We start from the raw sequence: 16,386 nt of genomic DNA, 5'->3' as shown, positions 1-16,386 counted from the left end.
TATTACAGGGCAGTTTATTTAGAAAGTAAATATCCTACAATCTCATCACTGATACTGACTGATGCAGATCCATCATAAGATTTACATGTAAGCAGAGTTTGTTTGAAGCAAAAATGCACGTTACTCCACGACTGCAGTGATTCTAAAAATACTCATGCACAAGCCTTCACCTTAAATAAATGTTCTAGGAGCTCCCGTAATGACAGTTCAGATGTAACAATGGGAAAATCCATCAGTTTATCCAGACTGTCAAGGTCAGCACTAAAGGTCAGTTCATCCTGAGGCTCATTTGGCATAAAGACACGATAACAGAAGCAACACACGAGTCTGAATATCATGTTTGGACCTGGGTCTGTAACGTACTGGACATCTTTGATGTGCCGCATCCGTGTGTGTGTGTGTTATTAAATGTTACTCTGTTTCCGCTGATAGTGACTCGTGTAGGAGTTCAAACGTACTGAGATATTACAGCCGCTGTTTATTATTAAAGGACCTCTATCTCTTTCTCCATCTTACAACAGGGATGGTAACTTTTTATTTACTCACGTCCACGTACTATAATCAACATCAAATATGAATGATTTTACTTCAAAGGGCCAGTGATAGCTCAGTGGTTAAGGTACTGGACTAGTAAATAGAAGGTTGCCGGTTCAAGCCCCGCCACCACCAAGTTGCCACTGTTGGGTCCCTGAGCAAGGCCCTTAACCCTCATTGCTCATTGTGTTCCGCTCATTGGATAAAAGCGTCTATTTATCACCAAATAAATTTTTGGAGGTAAAAAGCTTTTCTTTTTCATTCCAGACTCTCTAGTCTCTAGCACTAGTTTATTAGCTTTGCTTATCATAACTGTAATAAAAGTGTAATAATGAATCACTCGGATGAGTAAGGACTATATTTAACCTACTTTTTAACTAAACATTAGTTACAGTATGTTACAAATAAATAACCTGTTAATGAGAAAAATGCAAGTTTTTTTTTTTTTAAGTTTAGCAGTAACGTTTGTGTCCATAATGACACTGATAACAGTCCACAGAACAATCAACACGTGCCAACAATGGGCACATGAGCATCGGAACTGGACCACAGAGTAATGGAAGAAGATGGTCTGGTCTGATGAATGACATTTTCTTTTACATCACGTGGACGCCCGGGTGCGTGTGCGTCACTTACCTGGGGAACACATGGCACCAGGATGCACTATGGGAAGAAGGCAAGCCAGCGGCGGCAGTGTGATGCTTTGGGCAATGTTCTGCTGGGAAACCTTGGGTCCTGCCATCCATGTGGATGTTACTTTGACACGTACCACCTACCTAAGATTTGTTGCAGACCATGTACCCTTTCATGAAAACAGTATTCCCTGATGGCTGTGGCCTCTTTCAGCAGGATAATGCTCATTGGCACAAAGCAAAAATGCTTCAAGAATGGTTTGAGGAGCACAACAATGAGTTTGAGGTGTTGACTTGGCCTCCAAATTCCCCAGATCTCAATCCAATCGAGCATCTGTGGGATGTGCTGGACAAACAAGTCTAGGTCTAGTGGAGTCCATGCCTCGACAGGTCAGGGCTGCAGTGGGGGCAGCAAAAGGGAAACCAACACAATATTGTAAGGTGGTCATGATGTTATACCTGATATACACCGATCAGCCATAACATTAAAACCACCTCCTTGTTTCTACACACACTGTCCAGTTTATCGGCTTCACTTACCACATAGGAGCACTTTTTTTTGTGTGTATATATATATATATATATATATATATATATATATATATATACGTATATATATCTCAGTGTTTCTGGGTGCCACTGGACCCTCGTGTGTTATTTACATCTGACTAATTCAACTGTTTTATTTGCTTTCCAGTTTTAATTCTAAGACAAATACCTGCTTAGTTCGTAGTAAATTTTATTATTCACTTATTTACTCATTCATTCATTTATTCATTGTCTGTTTTACCACCACTTTATCCCGGTCAGGGTTGCGGTGTGTCCGATTTATTGGGCTAAAGACAGGAAACACACCGGACAGGTCTCCAGTCCATCACAGAGCACACACATTCACCTCTAGGGCCATTTTAGTAGCTCCAATTAACCTGACTGCATGTCAGTAGACTTGTGGGAGTAAACCAGAGCACCTCGCCTCCAAGCTGGGTAATCAAACTCGGGCCCTTCTAACTGTGAGATGATTTTTACGATTTAAAGTTATATGATTATAAACAGAGTGGTATAAGTTAGTGAACCCTTTGGAATGATCTGGATTCCAGCATTGATTACCCAAAACATCTGGTTTAATTTTCATTCAAGTAGCAAAAATGCTCAACATAACTATTCTGGGATTTTATGCACAAACAGCCCACTTCAGGTCATCCCCAAACACAACTATTCTACTTTTTAAAAGTAATCTGTTGTTTTATTTGTGTGTTCACAAGTCACAAAATACAAGTCTGAGTCAAGTCACGAGTCTTTAGGCTAGAGTCCAAGTCAAGTCACGAGTCTTTAGGCTAGAGTCCAAGTCAAGTCACGAGTCTTTAGGCTAGAGTCCGAGTCAAGTCACAAGTCTTTAGGCTAGAGTCTGAGTCAAGTCACGAGTCTTTAGGCTAGAGTCCAAGTCAAGTCACGAGTCTTTGGGCTAGAGTCCAAGTCAAGTCACGAGTCTTTAGGCTAGAGTCCAAGTCATGTCACGAGTCTTTAGGCTAGAGTCCGAGTCAAGTCATGAGTCACTATAATAAACACAATACATACATTGGAAATGTAGTGTAGAAATAAACAAATAATATGTAAGTTCAGATTAAAAACAACAACAGATTAGCGACTGTATTTTGCCTTTTACTTTTCTAGTCATTGTGCAAATGAAGGTAATTTCCGTAGCAAGAAGGTACCAGTTAAAAACTTAAACTGATAAGTTTTGTTTTCATTGCAAAACAAAAGCGCGCGATAAATCACAGCACAGTGGCCAAAATCCAAAACACAGCAAAAAAAATCATAACCACTGCTTACCTTCCAGATGCTATTAAATTTATAACCGTGTTCCCATTAGAAATATAATCCGTTATTTTGTAAATGTGTTTATAATTAAAAACCTCCAAACTTTTCCCAGTTGTGAAGTAAAACACGAACTCGTTAGAAAGCCAATCAAGCGTTTCACTGACAATCATCTGTGAGACGCTGAAAACTGAATAAATGCAAATAACAGCATTTCTTACTAAAAATGTAAATCAGGAGGTCTGACTGGTTCAGAAAGTGGTTCTTTCAACCATTAGCGGCAATTCTGTAGGAGCGTTCCATTCACCCCAGTTGTCCCTGTGAAGTGCACTAAGTAGGGTATTCCACCTTTTTAAGTGAGATTCCAATCCAAAGGTCACAAAAATGTTCAAATGAAGTGAACTTCAAACTGTGTAGGGAGCGACGCTTCATCACTACGCCGGAAGCTGGCTGTAACATTTACCCATTGCATGTGTTGCGGGTTAAGATGAGCAGAATATTTATAGTAATAATAATTATATATATATTTTATATATATAATTTAAACTGTCCAAACAACAGTTTAGCAAAGGAGCCCCAAATGATTTACAATTATGATTCATTTTGTTTGTTTTGTTAGTGTTGGTAAAATTGTTGTATATCTCACTTAAAAATTTAACTTTGCCTCATTTGTCTACAGAACGTTGTCCAACAGACATTAGCACATGTGCTTAGTGTTTTCACTGGAGCGGACTTAAAATTAGAGTGAACAGAAACAGAGACTAACACCTTTTAGGATTTACGCAGATCAGTGCATGAATAAAATGTTAATATTAGTCTCTAAACACTGTGTTTTGCGTACTTAATTTGATCAGAATATAATTTGATCTATTATTATAACTTAGATAAAACTGTATATGTAAACTGTAACTGTATATGCATGTGTACACAAAACAAAATATATTATAGGAGGTTTTACCCGACTCCCCACCACAATATCCCTTAAAGCCCTATATCCTGTCCATTATTTTCCTCCTGCTGTCCAGCCGGACGACTCTGCACTGGGAACCACAAAGGTGAACTGGGGGGCAAAGAAAGCCACACACAGACTTTTATGCTTTATTAAGTCCAAACCCATATTTTAGGCCAATAAATATGAAAAAAGAAGAACTAGTTAATGTGTTAACAATTTGAAATATATTTGTTCTTTGGTTTGAGTTTATTCTAAATATACATTTAAAAACTTGGATTTATATTAGCATAAACAAACCTTTCTTAAATCAAATAAATAGGGGTTAAAAGTATTGTCAGTATATTAAAAATGTAAATCCATTTTATATCACATTATTTGTAGATATTAATTTACAACTTGCACCTTATTTAATGATAAAATATGTTACAATTAGCAACATTTCAAAGAGTGAGTATTAGTGAAGATGATTCAAAAATTTGTCATGATCAAAATTATTCAACACTAACAACTTCACAGCACACCTCAAACACCCACATCTGTCCAGTCTTTATCATCCACAAGTAAAATGTTTGTAGAAGTTGTCCCCAAATAGGTGAGCTAGTCAAGAAATAAGAACATTAAGAAAAAAAAATTACTTAAAGGGTTGCAGGATAACATGAAAGTAGCAGGAACAACAGTTACTATAACACAGACGCTCAAACACAAGAATAACAAACACTTTTACAGTGATGGCTCAACAATATACATACAGATTACCTTACAGCGGTACCTTAAAACTCAATGTCAATTGGTTCTGGGAGTGATATTTTTTCCCATAAGGATGTTTGGAAAACCTGTTGATGCATTCCATGGTCCTGTGGAACTGCATATATTTTAGACTAATGTAAAACAATGAGGTTGTTTTTGACACTTATACACTGAAAATAACACAAATATAATATAAAACATGGAAATAAAAAGCTGATTCTCACAATTTCTCAGAACCTCGAGCTGTAACACAAGTTTAAAAGTGAAACAGGAAGAAAATTCAGCTAAACACAGATACATGAGGAGCTTTCAGACTGAATCTGACGGTTATTCAACACAAATGCAGATTCGTCTGATATGCACACTTTGATGACGTATTACCGCACCGCTCAAGCCAAGCACTGAACAAAGCGACTGTTCATTGTTCATTTGAAATTAAATAAATACTTTTTTTCTTTAAAAACAACCTGAACACGTTGAGGGAAACGCTGAGTTTAAGGGTACAAATTTCTCACTGAAGGACGTTGAGTTTCAAAGATTTTGAGTTTAGGGGACGTTAAGTTACAAGGTACGACTGTATACAGTATGCACAAAAAAGTAACAAGAAGCTTGCAGTTAAAAGCTAAAACTGATACGTTTTGTTTTCATTGCAAAACAAAAGTGCACGATAAATCATGGCACAGCGGGCAAAATCCAAAACACAGCAAAAAATCCATAACCACTGCTTACTTTAGCTTTTGTTCTCCCAGATGCTATTAAATTTATAACTGTGCGTCCCATTAGAAATATAATCCATTAGTTTATGAATGTGCTTATAATTAAAAACCTTCAAACTTTTCCCGGTTGTGAAATAAAACACGAACTCGTTAGAAAGCCAATCAAGCGTTTCACTGACAATCATCTATGTGATGCTGCAAACCAAATACATGCAAAAAAAAGCTTTTTTTACTAAAAATTACAATCAGAAGGTCTGATTGCTTCAGAAAGCGGTTCTTTCAACCATTAGCACCAATTCTGTAGGAGCGTTCCATTCACCCCAGTTGTTCCTGTGAAGTGCACTACGTAGGGTATTCCACCATTTTAAGTGAGATTCCAAAGGTAGGGAGCGACGCTTCATCACTACGCCAGAAGCTGGCTGGAACATTTACCCATTGCGTGCGTTGCGGGTTAAAACTGCTGGAGCTTTATTAGAGAGCAGAAAATTACATGATCAGAATATAATATAGAATTAATTGTCACACGTAACTAATGTTAACACATGATGACGCTAGGGACTCACAAGTCATTTTTTGCGAATCATGAGTCAAGTCAGAGTCATTTGAAACGAGTCCGAGTCGAGTCTGAAGTCGCTGTATGTGTGACTTATGCCAAGTTCACACTACACAACTTTCTGATTTGTCGGGTCGCTGTACAGTTCACACTACACAACTGAATCTTTTGCACTCGGGAGTCTTTCAGTCGGTGTATATTTCACACTACACGACTGATCGGCGATAGGGGGTTTCACACTACACGATCTATCACCAACTGGAATCACAGGTGAGCTTCTATGGTCTCCCAAACTACGTTTTGTCACGAAAACAAACGCGAGAAGTGACGAGGGGTTTAATGATACCACGTCCAAAAATGCACGTCAACAAGTAGCGAGTGATCAAAGTGTTTCTGCGCTGATGTGCAGCGTAAAATCAAGGAGGAAAAATAAATGAATCTGAGTGGATTTGGCAACACGAACAGTATGGATTGTTCTATAGTAAGTTGGAGGTTAATTAATATTTTTGCAATGCAGCGTTGGTGTTTTGTAGAGAACGATCAAGTCAGAAATACTGTAAAACTTGTGTGTGTGCACCGGTGTATTCTGATATAAACTACGTATATTACGCCCTCCTCTCCTGCGTTTCCCCTCACACCGTATCTTGCGTTCTCATTGGCTGTTCGACAGAGCGCTCATTGCCAGACGTGCAACTGAGATCAGATATCTGACATGCTAGATATCTCAATCCGGTCGCCGAGCGCTCGGCGAGCCGGTCGGATCGAGTTGTTGGATAGTTCACACATAGCGACTGAGTGCCGAGTTTTGATCGCCGAGCGAACGCCGAGTTGCTCCCGAGCCGGCAAATCTAGCGCCGACCGGTCGCCGAGCGAAATCTGGCCAAAAATCGTGTAGTGTGAACTAGGCATTACGTGCAACTCGGATCCGAGTCCCCATCTCTGGAATGTATAATTGAGTTCATGAAATATTGTTATAAAAATTTACTTTTTGTGTTTTGTGACAATATAGACAATATTAAATACCACATATATGTGCCAAGATTTCTCAATTAATTATTATTATTGTCTGTTTTTCATACAACAACCAGAGCAGAGAAGAACAGAGGCAATAAAATTCCATGGTTGAGGTGACTCTGGTTTTCATCTCTCTACCCAGTTGATTTACTTATCTGCAAATCTTCTCAAGTGAACCTTGTAATCTGTTTCAGCCTGCGTTCCCTGCAATGTAGAAATTAAAGTTTAACTATAAATAGTGGTAGCTAATGCTGTTGACCCCGAGGTTAATGCTCAGGATTTGGGGCCGCTTTTATCCCCCAGAGTTCCCCCGTTCTTCCTCGTGCTCGGGTTACGTTGCCACAGAGCACGAGGAAATGAGTTCATATCACAGAATGAAGCGGGGATTTCAATCTGATTGGGCACCTTTATGAACGTAACATAATGAATGAGAGATGGGGAGATGAACCGGGATTGATCCCATCTCATTCTGCACATATACAGTGTAGGTCAAAGGTTGGAATACACTTGCAAGGGATGTGTATTTGATTCCAGTGAATTCTGAAACTGTTTTATGTGATACATACCTTTTTGTCTAAAAATCTTTCACAAATGTAAGTTCTTTTAAAAATATGAGTATATTGCTGGCTAAAAATGCGTATTCAGAGGGAGCTCAGTGCTTACGGTACTGGACTAGTGATAAGAAGGTTGCTGCTTTAGGCCCTACCAATGTTGGACCCCTGAGCAAGACTCTTAGCTCTTAATTGCTCTCATTGTACTATGTCACAATTGGGATAAGTCTGGATAACTGTCTGATAAATAGGGTAGATGTAAATTTAACACTGGTGGAACACAAATGACACACTCAACGTCTAACCATGGGCTTGCCCATTTGATTAGTTTGTTATATATGGTATGGACAAAATACATAAAACAATTAATTAAATAAAATTATAGAAGCAGAAACTTACAGTCACACACAGCAGTCAGTTTTTTTACCTGCTTATTTTACCTGCTTATTATTATTATTATTATTATTATTATCATTTTATATATTTTGTTTATGCATTTTCTCCCCTTTTTCTCCCCACTTTTTTTTAGCGCGTCCAATTGCCCGATTGCTTCACGCTTCCTCTTCACTAATGCCGACCCCCGCTCTGATTTAAGGAGAACGAAGCTAACCGAAGCTAGCCCCCTCAGACACGTGGGCAGCAGCCATATGTATTGTGTCACCCACACTAGGCAAGTTCATATATGCGAATCAGCTTTGTGTACAGAGAGACACACCCTGATCCGCACTTTTTCCCCGCCTCTGGGCAGGCGCCATCAATCAGCCAGCAGAGGTCATAGTGCATCAGTTACGAGGAGTCCGTATCAAGCTTAATACCCCACCCCTATATGAACAACAGTCACCTGAGCAGCTTTTACCTGCTTATTATCTTAACTTGCATAATCTAAAAATTTTTATTCTTATTTTGTCTCTGTCCCAACTTTCTCAGTGTGTTGCAGGCATGAAGTTCTAAATTTGTTTATATTTCTAAAATACAATGAAGTTGACCAATGACCAATGACCAATTTATCAGTTAAATGAATATTTAAAAACATAAATATATGACAGATTTTTCTTTTTATTGCGTTTTACAATTTTTACTGCATTTTACACCCAATTTTTCAGAAAATTACGTTTTTTATATGTATATACAATGTACATATACATGTATATGTATATAGGGCAGTGATAGCTCAGTGGTTAAGATACTGGACTAGTAAACAGAAGGTTGCCAGTTCAAGCCCAGCCACCACCAAGTTGTCACTGTTGGGTCCCTGAGCAAGGCCCTTAACCCTCAATTGCTCATCGTGTAAGTCGCTTTGGATAAAAGCGTCTGCTAAATGCTGAAAATGTAAATGTATTTGTTCCATGTAGGTGCACTACCAACCCTAGTTATATTGGCACAGAGAAGTTACCAACTGTAGTTATATGACAATGGGAAAACTTTTAGACCACCAAATGTATAACTCTAGGTACTTTATGCATGTTTTAGCCCATTACGTATTCAGACCCAGACAAACCCAGACTAAAAAAAAAAATAATAATAATAATTACTTAAATAAATGACAATAAATAAAATAAATCCATGACTTGTTTCTTTTTAATTCAGTCACATTAAAGAACAGTTGCTAAAAAAATTTAAATCCCCATATTTTCATGATATTTAGTACATGTCTTTATTCAAACCAAAAACCAAGTTTATTATCAGAATTTATTATTCAGAAAGTTGTGTGTACAGATAACTCATCCATTCCAGATGAAAATGATTTGTGAGAAGCGTTGTTAGCTAAGCTGTGAAACTCCACATTTCAGAGTCCAGGAGCTCAGCAAGCTAATTGCTCGTTTACATAATCTTTAAAGTGTGCTCACCTAATCTCTGTGCTCACTTTACCCTCATGAGGGTGCAGGATTAAGGCCATGCTGGGCTAAAACAAATATACAACTGATGAAAGAAGCCAGAAATTCCATCACTAAAACACACTTGCGCCTCGGTGAATGTTTCTACATGTACAGAATAATATACTGCAATCGGGGTTCATGCACTACAGTGATCTGATAATGTGAAAAGGTTTTATAAAGGTCATTCTGCACAAGGAGAACAGGAGTGAGTTTGAAGTGTTGTTACCATTAACATGAAGTGCTTCATAATTAAGCGTTTTTTATTGACCAGTAGTACTGATGGTACACTTTTCTTCACTTTTTACTAGCATCTCTATACACACTGATCAGGCATAACATTATAATATTGTGTTGGCCCCCCTTTTGCTGCCCCATATGCAAAAAAACTGCGATGCCCTGTGTATTCTGACACCTTTCTATCAGAACCAGCATTAACCATCTTCAGCAATTTGAGCTACAGTAGCTCGTCAGCCTTCGCTCCCCACGTGCATCAGTGAGTTTTGGCTGCCCATGGCCCTGTCGCCGGTTTACCACTTTTCCTTCCTTAGACCACTTTTGATAGATACTGACCACTGCAGACCAGGAAGACCCCACAAGAGCTGCAGTTTTGGAGATGCTCTGACCCAGTCGTCTAGTCATCACAGTTTGGCCCTCGTCAAACTCACTCAAATCCTCACGCTCGTCCATTTTTCCTGCTTCTAACATCAACTTTGAGGATGAAATGTTCACTTGCTTCTTAATATATCCCCCCACTAACAGGTGCCATGATGAAGAGATAATCAGTGTTATTCACATCACCTGTCAGTGGTCATAATGTTATGCCTGATTGGTGTAAGTACACTATATATGGCCAAACATATTTGGACACCTGACCATAAGCTTGCTGGGCATTAAATTTCAAAAATAAATGCTATTAAAATCAACTGACCTCAATGTGATCTTTTCAGCTAGAACAACAGCCACTCCTCTTTAAAGTATGTGAGTGGGAATTTGTGCCCATTAGGTCAAAAGGGTGTTTAGTCTGACTGGGTCATGGAATCGTATTCGGTCATAATTGTAAGTTGCTGTGGATAAAATCTCTCCATGGATTCAGTGACAGTTCACACTGGAAGTCACAAAACCTCTTCGGAACCATTGAAAAAACTTGATCCAATATGGCAGCTTTCAAGATGGCGGCCATGTTCCGAACATAGCTTAAAAGGTATGCCCCCTCACCCATTACTTGCTGGGGTATTCAGATATGTCATTTTCCCTTTTGTTTCTGAAATAAAAGAGTGTCCTGTGACTTTTGACTCACCCTGTATATAAGACACTACACAATTTGACATTTGCCAAAAAAAAAAAAAAATAAACTACTGGATGATTCCCAAACTTCGCTATGTTTGAACTGTTCAACAACTCGATCCGAGCGGCTCACCGATCCTCGCAGACTCAAGAAAAATACATAGCATGCTAGTGTGAAATGTGTTGCGATCAGGTTGTGACTGGCAGTGAGTGCAGAGTCTAGCTCCAGCCAATGAGAACCAAAGAGTTATAAAATAGCTATTTCTATCAGAATACATCAGCACAAACACAAGTTTTACAGTATTTGTGACCTTATCGTTCACGCCAAGCCGTAATACCCATGCTGCATTGCAAAAAATATTTATGGACCTCAAATGGCGGCTCCTGCCAAATCTCTAGGGGGGCAATTGTTGCGATGATGGCGATTGCGGTGACCCATTAAATTAAAGCTTAAATAATTAACATCTTAAGTCATCTGTCAGTTTGCCCTCACAAATAACATGGAGAGAGACCAGCTTTACCATTAATCATAAAATTAAGTAAATTCAGTCTTCATCAGATAGCATTTTATTTTAGGTGCAGCAGATCCAGAATAAAGATTGGCATCGGGGCTGATGTGCAATGAATAAAGAAGTACAATTAAACAATTGGGGAGATACAATAAGTGCAATCACAATTAACAATTTAAAAATTATATTACTTACTTGTAATTTACTTGTAACTTATATGATTTCCCCCCCTTTGTAGATACTTGATGTTTAAATTTGGTCTGGGTGGCCCTAATTCTTAAGTTGCTCATTTATCCTGATTACACGATGGAGTTGCTCTGAACTGAGGTAATGGTAGTCATGGTGACGAGATCGCGACACCAGGTTACGTGTGACGCAAGCACGTAAGTGCGAGCCCTCCCGGAACCCATTCAGAATGTATTGCAGCGCCTGCAGTTCGAAAAAAGAGCCTTAACATGAGAGTCTATGAGAGCAATCTGGGGCGATTTTCAGTTAGACTGAAATCGCCCCAGAAGGGGCGGTACTGTATGAAACACAACTCGACGCTGATTGGACTACGATATTCCGACGCAAGACAGACTCCAGAACGGTCACAGCTGTGATAGAAAAATTTCTTCCCTTTCGTCCTTTGGTGGTGCGTCGCCTGATCGCCCTAAGGAACGAGCTGCCCCTGTGGACCTTCAACTTTCTCTGCAGAACAGGTGATCCCTGCTGGTCGTGTAGCCCAATCCACTCCTTCACCCAGATTCATTTACTTTTCAAGTATTTTTCTACTTGCTTTTATGCTGCATATCAGCGCACAAACGACTTTATTTGCTTGCTTCATGCTGACATGCATTTTGGGCATGGTATCATTACACCCCTCATCACTTGCATGTATTTTTGTGACAAACATAGTTTGGGAGACCAGACAGACTCGTCTGCGATTCGGTGATAAATCATGTAGTGTGTGACCCCCTATCACCATTCAATCATGTAGTGTAAAAACCACAACGACTTAAAAGACTCCCGATTACAAGAGATCAAGTTGTGTAGTGTGAACTTAGCATATGACGACAATATAGGAACCATTAATGTCATGGGCACATACCCATATCATTGGGACACAGGACCTTAACAAAAAAAAATCCATAGGGCAGAGTTAAGTTGACCAGGAATAGGGGGAGACAAGGCGTATAGGGGGATGATGGGAAGCAAGGAGAGGTTCAGCCCTCCTGATGTTTAAGGACCCTAACGGCAGCAGCAGCTGACCAGAGTGTTCTGGAATTGTCATTGGTAGGGTCACCAGGGTGTGTGTGTGTGTGTAGAATAGCCCTCAGAAGAATCGTTACTGCTGGTGTCGGGTAACTCATTGCTGTGTTTCGGTGCCGTGCTGCCTTCAAACCTTTTACATCTGTGTAGCAATGCAGTAGTTTCTCACACTAATGGGCATCCCATCAGAAGCAGGCCTGCCAACACTGAGCCTGCTACACACTACCTGACGTTACTCAGACCTCAGACGAGAATCTAAAACTGTTTTACCAGGGTACCTGTAATACTTCATCATAAAATATGTAACAGTCGTTTGTAAATCACACTGTTTTACACTAAACCATAAACAGCACAGAAAGGTTACAGAGCTGTATGGATATATACGCTATATGCAGACCTGATTATGAGCTTCTTAGACATCCTGTGACCTCTATGTAATCTTTTAGGTATATCTGGGGGAATTTGTGCCCATTCATTAAAAAAAGGATTTGTACGTATAGCTGGGTACTGATGTTGGTCATTCTAATGCAGTTCAGCGGGGCTGAGGTCAGGGCTCTGTGCAGGACACTGGAGTTTCTTTAAACCAATCTTTTCTTTATAGACCTTGTTTTGTGCACAGCGGGCACCGTCATGCTAGAACAGAAAAACGCCTTCCCTAAGCTATTGGTGCAAAATTTGATGCATATACATCCCTTTATATAACTGACTTATTACACAGGTTAACAACTGTTGTGGCTAAACGCATTAAGTCCCAATACTTCTATCTATAAAGTACTTCTTTTTACAGCAAAAAGTTATTGTGAGTTATCTAAAAATATGACAAAGTGTATAAAGATAAATTATTTTTTGCTGTGAAAGTATTGCAATTGTTAATTTTAATTTCTCATTAACCAGATACCACAGAACTCCTTCAGATGTCTTGTTGAGTCAGACCTGTTTTGACAGCATATTTATTTTATGCATATTATTATTTGTTGTTTGTTATTGTTTATTTGTTGTTATTATTTGTTGGATGCCAGTCCATCGCAGGGCAGACACACATACACACACACGCATACACACACCCCTAGGGCAATTCAGTGTGTCCAATTAACTTGACTGCAACTCCACACAGAAAGGCCTGGGGATCGAACCCAGGACCTTCTTACTGCGACTGTGCCGCCCGTTGTTGTTTATTATTATTATTATTATTATTATTATTATTATTATTATTATTATTGTTTGTTATTTTATAATTATGTTATTATTATTATTATTTTATTATTATTATTTTATTATTATTATTATTATTTTATTATTATTATTGTTGTTGTTGTTTGTTATTTTATTATTATTATTATTATTTATTTATTATTTATTATTATTATTATTATTATTATTATTATTATTATTATTATTATTCACCTAACCAATAATCTAAATGTCAGGTAGAAACAAACACCAATTTGCTGGGTTGAGTCTTAGTGTAGGTATTAGGTAGATAGTGGGTGGTCATTTTTATCCTGCTTAGGGTCATAGCGGTCCGACACTGGGTGCAAAGCAGGAATACCCTGGACTGGGCATCAATCCAGTGCAGGGCTTCAGCCATCCCTTTTCCATACATAGCCAATCGTATCTGTGTAGACTCCCGTTCACTGTGGGCTGATAGCACAGCTGAGATTCAAACCAGGTTCTCAGTGGTGGTAGGCCAGCGTAATAGACCGCTGCTACATCAGCTCACATTGTTAATTTGGTGGTTTAAAAGTTATTGTGGCTTGATATAGTGCACCTATTACAAAATTACATGGAACAGTGTTCTCCGGCCAAGGTAGAGAAGAAAACCCACATTTTCACTTCATGCTCAGATGGAATTCGTCTAGAGGGCCGTATGTAAATTTTAAGCTGCTGAAAAACTGACACTGTTCACAGTCGGGTGAGCTTTACAAAAGAAGTACATGTTCCAATGGTTAAATCACACTTACAAAAGGTTCAAAGCTGCTATGAGATACTGTACATGCCCTTTACAAGTATGTTAACTTTTGACTTCATCTGTGTACGTCCTGCATCAGACAAAACACCAGCGTCCATTTTTCTCCTGACACGAAGCATTTCCGAGAAAGCAGGTTGTTATTGCAGAACAATGCATGATGGATGAATGTAACCTTTACACAGAATCGAGGGGTCAGTCTGAGTTTTGCTTTGCAATAATGACTCACTCACGCATCCACAAATATCCACAGAGGAACGAGTTGTGTATTGATGCATGTTGCTGGCAGCTATCAAGCAGAACAGCCCTTACAGACAAACCTCTGCGGTGCCTTTTTACAACGCCCGGGTCAAAAACAATGGCTGCTTATTGACAGGCTTGAGCCAAGTGTTTTTAAACTGATCACTCAATTTGACAAACTTTTGTGGTGAGCGTAGAGTTTCAGCTCATCTGTACAGACCACCGCCTGTACGAAACAGTCCAGAGACTTGACGCTCTCCTAGAAGGACTGCACACAGAGGCAATTAAATCTGTACTTAGGTAATATGGCTACGACTGGTCAGGGTCCCCCAGGCTTGAAACTTGAAGGCAACACAATACTCAATTGCTCCCAAATGATTAGAATGAACTCCTCAAGCTATAGTAAGTATGAAAAATAGAGAGCTAGGCTCTGTGCTTTCTATGTCCAACCATCACTGCTAATGCTAATGTAAAGCTTACAAACACCACATGCTATTGTTGAGATATATTCAGCAGTTACATTAAGTATTAGACACACAACAGATTTTGTATCACATCACCCCACTGCTGCGTTCTCTTCACTGACTTCTTGTAGCTGCCCGCATTCAGTTTAAAACACTGATGTTCGCCTACAAAGCCAAAAATGGACCAGCCTCAAGCTAGCTTCAAGGTCTAATAAAACCCCGCTCTGTACCACGCAACCTTCGAGCCACTAGTCTAGCTCGACATCAAGGCTCTTCTCTGTACTGGCACCCAAGTGGTGGAACGAGCTTCCCCTGTCTGTCCAAACATCAGAGTCTCTCGCTGTCTTCAAAAGACGATCAAACACCTTCATCACCTATTTACTGAGCACTTAAGCTGACATGTACTTACTAATGCTCTTATTTATTTATTTGTAAAACATCATGTCATTGTCAGATGTCAAAATAATAAACAATAGATGGACGTGTGTGATTTTTTTGTTAGTTAAATTTGAAAAAACTGACTGGCCTGGGTGGCAAAGCAGTACAACACGCCAACCCATCAGATATAGATATACTTTATTTGTCATATATACATATACAGGTGTACAGTACAATGAAATTCTTTCTTCGCATATCCCAGCTTGTTTGGAAGCTGGGGTCAGAGCGCAGGGTCAGCCATCGTACGGCGCCCCTGGAGCAGACAGGGTTAAGGGCCTTGCTCAAAGACCCAACAGTGGCTGCATAGCAGAGCCTGGATTTGAACCGCCAATCTTCCGGTTGATAGCCCAAAGCTCTACCCACTAGCCTGCCACTGTCCCACTGTCATGGCAGAGATCTCAAGCTCTTGAGTTCTACACAGACACATGACTGGCTGTGTGTCTGTAGGGGGTGTCTATCTGTAAGGCTGTACATAAGGTTTCAACCCTCCACTTTGAATTAGAGGGAACTTAAAACGGTGAGGACAGGGAGGCCTGATTGATCTTGATCTTCAATCATGCAGTGTGACAAATCTATGCATACTATATGGTATATTTATTATAGAGTGGGTGTGGTTCATTGAAACAATGCTGTAGCGAGGGATTGTAAGCTAGTGAATGTGTAAGTGTTTTTTGCCTGCCGATAGATTAGCGTTCTCTGACACTCCTAGGTGTTCCTGGGTGGATCATGACCTAATATATTTTTTTAGATTTATATATAATTCTAATTGTGATAAAAGTTTTAATTGTAACTCTATGTTGCTGATGTCCGCAGTCTCAGTTTTTTGAATTTAACTAACACAAA

The sequence above is a fragment of the Trichomycterus rosablanca genome, chromosome 4 (assembly GCF_030014385.1).
Source record: "Trichomycterus rosablanca isolate fTriRos1 chromosome 4, fTriRos1.hap1, whole genome shotgun sequence".
Taxonomy (NCBI): Eukaryota; Metazoa; Chordata; class Actinopteri; order Siluriformes; family Trichomycteridae; genus Trichomycterus; species Trichomycterus rosablanca.
The sequence above is the reverse complement of the archived record's forward strand: the minus strand, read 5'-3'. Positions refer to the sequence as shown.